The sequence below is a fragment of the Ips typographus genome, linkage group LG3, assembly GCF_016097725.1.
Source record: "Ips typographus isolate SLU linkage group LG3, UJ_Ityp_2.0, whole genome shotgun sequence".
Classification (NCBI taxonomy): domain Eukaryota; kingdom Metazoa; phylum Arthropoda; class Insecta; order Coleoptera; family Curculionidae; genus Ips; species Ips typographus.
In genome coordinates, this window is record NC_138424.1 from 17,530,828 (window position 1) to 17,536,838 (window position 6,011).

The 6,011-nt window shown below is 40.9% G+C and overlaps 1 protein-coding gene and 2 long non-coding RNA genes across 3 annotated transcripts in view; 2 read left to right on the forward strand and 1 right to left on the reverse strand.

Moving 5' to 3' along the window:
• Flo2 (flotillin-2) overlaps positions 1–6,011 on the forward strand; it is a 262,398-nt gene that overhangs the window by 137,226 nt on the left and 119,161 nt on the right.
• The window catches only part of LOC145726718 (uncharacterized), a 112,557-nt gene that overhangs the window by 93,709 nt on the left and 12,837 nt on the right, over positions 1–6,011 (forward strand). The gene's annotated exons all lie outside the window — the stretch shown is intronic.
• On the reverse strand, positions 2,528–4,112 carry LOC145726766 (uncharacterized). The gene is made up of 2 exons (XR_014177664.1): positions 3,131–4,112; positions 2,528–3,061 (listed from the first exon to the last, which is right to left on the reverse strand). It is a non-coding gene; the product is annotated as an uncharacterized LOC145726766 (long non-coding RNA).

Sequence of the window (6,011 nt, forward strand, 5' to 3'; positions counted from 1 at the left end):
GCAATCAGTGCTGAGGTAGTGCACTTCAAATTGGTTCTGGAGTGCCAAACAACCCTGGAAAAGCTGGCCCAAAAGAACGACATACGTCTTGTGTGGGTTCCGGGAAATGAAGAGGCGGATCGACTGGCAAAACTGGGCACTCAGAAAGAGTTGATCCAGAGCCGACTGTGGGGAAGCCAATAGCAGGGTGATGCAGTCGCTAAAATCTTTAGTCCAGCAGCTGTTTCAAGAATGCTGGGACTCCGCCATAGATATGAGGCAAGCCAAAGAACTCATCAGTGGCCCCTCAGTCAAACATACGAAATACCTGCTGGAACTAAGAAGAGAGAACTTAAGGACGGTGACCGGCCCACTGCCTGGCCACTGCCAGCTGAGACGGCATCAGTACTTGATGGGTATAACCGAGGATCCTACTTGTCGAGGATGGTTGGAAGAGGAAGAGTCGGCAGGACACATCTTAATGTGGTGTCCAGCCTTCACTCGTTCGCAGACAACATTCCTGGGACAGTCAATAATGACGCCCAGAGCAATCAAGGAGCCAACACCTAGTAGACTGGTTGGCTTTATAAAGTCAACTGGACCAACAACCGGGACGTGACGGCCCCATACAGGAGGCCTATATGTTTCTGGGGCGCAGCCCCCCCGGTTTGCCAAACAACAAACAATGTACATCGTACTTCTTGTCACAGGGTGGTCTAGATTGCTGATTTTCATATGGGAACTCTCAAAAACATTAAGAAATTTAAAAACTCAGAAAGCTCAGAGTTTGATGCCGCCATTCATTCAATTTTCGACATTTTGTCCCTGTAACTTCGTTATTATGGGAATTTGGTGAAAGAACATTTTACGTTGTTACGAAAGCATACGGCTGCCATGGCAGCACTGAAAAATATTTTCGGGAAAAATTAGTCTTTTTCTGTAAATTTACACTTTTTCTATGAATTTACACCTTATTTGTACTACACACTAAAATTCCAAAAACAGAATTCATAAAACTCCTAATGTTTGTGTTCGACAACAAGTATTGCCAGTATGAGAATCAATTTTTCAAACAAATATACGGCCTGGGACTGGATAATTATCATCCATTTGTTCTGACATCGTAATGCAAGATCTCCAAAACACTTGCATTGTTAAATTGACAGATTTGAACATCAAATATTTTGTCCACATTTCCCAAAATATGATAATAGGACCTCTTCTGGTATTGCTCCTTCTGCTATGCCACTTTTTTTTCTCCAGACTTATTTTACTATTATTTGTGGAAATCATCAATATTTTGAAAATTCCGTGTGTCCGCAATCTCAAAATGTTCGTCTTGAAGTACAGGGTGTTAAAAAAACAGTTAATTTTGAAATTAACGCTGTTCTAGTTGTGAACGCGTTTAACCGATTCTAAGTTGGTGTGTAAACTTGGTCCATTCGGTGCAGAAAGTCATTCTGAACAGTCTTGTGCAAAATTTCCGTAACTCTAACCGTTTCCGAGATATTCGACTTTTTTTTGAAACAAAAAAATCTTGGATTTTAGAGACTGTAAATGACTCAAAATGTTCGTCTTAAACTGCTCTTTCACCTCCCCTAAGCCGCAACACGACCATGGAATATGGCAGACCTCTTGTCCTTGCTTTTGCGGACTTCCATAAAGCCTTCGACACTGTGGAGCTGGACGTAGTGTTGCAGTCCCTAGAAGCATGCTATATTGACTATCGCTACAACAAACTAACTAACTTATGGTAAAACTAGATGAAAAGACGAATCCTATCGAAATTGGGAGAGGAGTACGCCAGGGAGATACGATTTCTCCTAAACTGTTTATTACCGTCCTAGAATATGTATTCAAAAAGCTAGATTGGGACCAAAAAAGTCTAAAAATAGACGGCCAAAGTGTGTCAAACTTACGGTTTGCAGACGACATTCTCTTACTAGCTGACAACTTGGAAGATATTAGAATAATGCTACAGGAACTTCAGGGTGCGTATTCTTGAAACGAGGGAAGGAAATTATCAAGATAAATACCTGTAGAGTGTGACAGGAACCCGTCATTGCCAGCTCCTTCTGTCACATTTTGATAAGACTTCTCTTGAAAATTCCGTTCCCTGCTTTCAAGAATTAGGCCCTAGGAGGTATGTGCAACAGTAGGTCTAAAAATGAACCTCGGAAAACATCCATCATTGAAAACTCTGAGGTAGAATAGGTAGATATATTTCTTCTCTCTTCTTATTGATCTTTAGGCCACGAGATAAGCATATCCAAAGCCAACCAAACATGCGAGATAAACAGAAGAGTTATACTCTCCTGGGCAGCTTACGGCAAGCTTAGAGACTGGTTCAAAATGGTGAGGTTTTGTTTTTTGTTTATCAATCCCAATCATCTGACCGGTTTTGCCGTATTACGGCTCATCAGATCGGTGTTTACCGAATGATGCGGCATTAATGGGGCTGTTCCTAGATTTAGGAACACTCTCTGTACTTTCTAACGCATAGAGTTGAGTACAAATGTCACTAGATGTTGTACAACTGTGAGCGACATACCTTGCAACTACTGTCTCTCACAAATATGCAACCAGCAATACAGTCCTAATTCTCTAATATCACGCCGTCATTCCAAGACAGTAGATCAGTACTTATATAAGTTCCACGTCGCATACTGACGTGTGTATAAGGCAAGGGGCTGCCAAGCCTTACCGATGAGTCCAAAGCTTGAGAAACATTAGCAATTATGAATACCCACTTGAATGAACGACGAAGGTTGAGGTCCAGCGTCAAAAGCTTTTCTCCAAAAGTGTCAATGATTGTATTGTTAGCAGCATACAATTTGAATTTTGAGGTTAAAGGAAACTTCTGTCATTGACTTTGGCAGAACAGAAACAGCTGATCCAGTATCAATCAAAAATGACAGTCCTGATGTCCTGTCAGGAACAAGCAGACGACGGTTAATTTGAACTGCATCACCACCACCAACCGTCTTAACATGAGGCGAAGCAATTAGTTTTCCTGCTGCTTGTTGGACACGCGAGGTTTCCAGGAACAGGGCTTCTCGCATCTTCTTGCTCTTGTGCCAAACTGATGATAATAAAAACAAATATTAAAATTTCTGCTACCTGAACCTGGCTTTCTAAGCTGGGATTCAACCTGAGTTGTGGCAAACACTGCTGAACTTGGCTGGTCGATATCTATAAGCCTGTCGGCAAGAACTGCTAGCTTATCTAGTTCATCTTCCGGACTAGCGATCAAAATCTCCTTAATCCGAACAGGCATCTGATCTAGGAATAGGCATTTAAGTATATCATTAGTACAGATGTTACCAGCCAATTTCTTCAAATGGTGCAAAAAGTGCGATGGTTTCTGATCCCCCAAAAGTTGACCTTTGAGCAGCCGTCGGATCTTGACTTCGTTAGATTGTTCAAATGAAGCTAGATTTTAACGGCCTCGTACTTGTGAGTGTTAGGTGGATTTCGCAAAATGTCCGCTATGGAAGGAAGAACACTGGTATCGAGGTTAGCAATTAAAAAATGGTACTTAATTTCATCCTTGGTAATCTTTGCGATTGAGAACGAAGCCTCTATCTGAAGAAATCAGATATCTGGTTTGTCTCTCCAAAATGGCGGGATTTTAATGTTACTGGTGGCGAATACGGGCGCAGCGCCTTCGTTGGTTGGGTCGTCTCCGTTCATTTTTTTGAATCTTGGGAGTAGACTTCCTGGGGGCCTATTCTTGAAAGCAGGGAACGGAATTCTCAAAAGAAGGATTGATAGAATGTGACAGAAGAAGCTGACAATTGCGGGATCCTGTCACATTCTACAGGTTTTTCTCTTGATAATTCCCTTCCGTCGTTTCAAGAATATACACCCTGGTGTCTTCACAGTATGTCGTTCCTCAGTTAATCCTAATGCCTCCACGATCACGTCGGGGTCACCAAATTGTGAGGTTACATACCGTGAAGAGGGGAATGACGTAGTGGAGGACGTAAATGGAGAGATCGATGCTCCATTTTGCTGATGATGATCGGTGTTTCTTTACGTGACCACATTAGAAATGAAGAATTACACCGAAGAACTGGCGTGACTGATGTGATCGTACATGCAGCAATACTCAAATGGAACTGGACAGGACATGTGGCTCGCATGCAAGATAGCAGGTGGACAAAACGATTACTTGAATGGTGACCCAGATCCGATAAAAGAAATAGAGGAAGACCATCAACTCGCTGGACAGACGACATTACAAAAAACTGGATTCGTAGCGCGCAAGACAGAAAAGAATGGACTCAACTATGGGAGGCCTAAGTCCAGCAGTGGACGCAGAGGGCTGATTGATGATGATGATGATGAAGCCGCAACACGATTAATGGTCGCAGTCAGGCAATATTCCAAATACTACATAAACAAATAAATATGTTATACCTTTTTCTAGGACGACCGGATTCATATTTTGGTAGAATTAATCAATACCATATATAGAACAGGAATAATACCAAATGACTGGTTGCTATCAACTTTTAAAAATGCCAAGCAGTGCTCTGACTACCGTACCATTAGCTTCTTGGCTCACATATTGAAAATCCTGCTGAAGGTAGTCCATGGTAGAGTATTCAGGAAAATAGACATAGACATCGCCGATACACAATTTGGATTCCGTAAAGGCCTACGAACAAGGGAAGCGCTAGTTTCACTCAATGTCCTGTCACAAAGATGCCTAGATATAAATCAAGACATATATACATGCTTTATGGACTACAATAAAGCTTTCGATAAAGTGAGGCATGACTTGCTCATAGAAACATTAATAAAGAGAAGAATAGACCTCAGAGACATAAGAATAATATCAAACTTATACTATGGTCAAAAAGCAGTAGTACGAATAGAAGACATGACATCAAAAGAAATAGAAATACAGAGAGGTGTTCGTCAAAGGGTGTATACTATCACCAATCCTCTTTAATCTGTACTCGGAGGACATAATAAATAGGGCACTTGATGATCAGAACATAAGTATTAAGATCAACGGCATGACAATAAATAATCTGAGGTATGCTGACGATACAGTTATTCTGGCTGGAACATACGAAGATCTGCAGACGCTAATTAATAGAATGGTCACGGTAAGCGAAGAATATGGACTATCACTAATAGACTATCACATCACTATCATATCTAACATAAACAAAACCAAATATATGTTGATGACAAAAACAACTCAGGACATTCGTAGGATATACGTAAACAATCAACCTATTGAGAGAGTGAGGGAATACAAATACCTAGGCACGACCATTAATGAAAACAACGACAGCTCACAAGAAATACGAATCAGAATCGAACAGGCCAGAAGCAGATTTATAAAAATGAAAAGGCTTTTCTGCTGTCGGGATCTAAACCTAGAACTGAAAATACGACTAATGAAATGCTATGTGCTGTCCGTACTGTATTATGGGATGGAAGCCTGGACGCTGAAGGTAACCGAAATGAGGAGACTGGAAGCGTTTGAGATGTGGATATACCGAAGAATACTGAGGATTTCATGGGTAGACAGAATAACCAACGTGGAAGTGATGAGACGTATGAATAAGGAGAGAGAAGTTATTACGACAATTAAGGCCAGAAAATTGCAATATATGGGACATGTCATGAGGGGGGAAAAGTATCGAATATTGCAACTTATTATGCAAGGAAAAATCGAAGGAAAGAGATCTATGGGGAGAAGACGTAATTCATGGCTGAAGAACCTTAGAGAATGGTTTGGTTGCAATAACAACGAACTATTTAGAGCTGCGGTCTCAAAAATAAGAATCGCCCTGATGATTGCCAACCTTCGAAACGGAGACGGCACCTGAAGAAGAAGATACCTTTTTCTCACACTTAAAGCGTTCAATAGCAATTTGGTCGACCCTTTTAGTCACCATTGCTAAAATCGCGTATATTAAGTTATTCTGTTAATGTTTTGTAGTTGGTTACATAATTTTTATCAGTTTGACAAGTCTAGTTTAGTAGGATTTGTATACAAAAAGAAACTA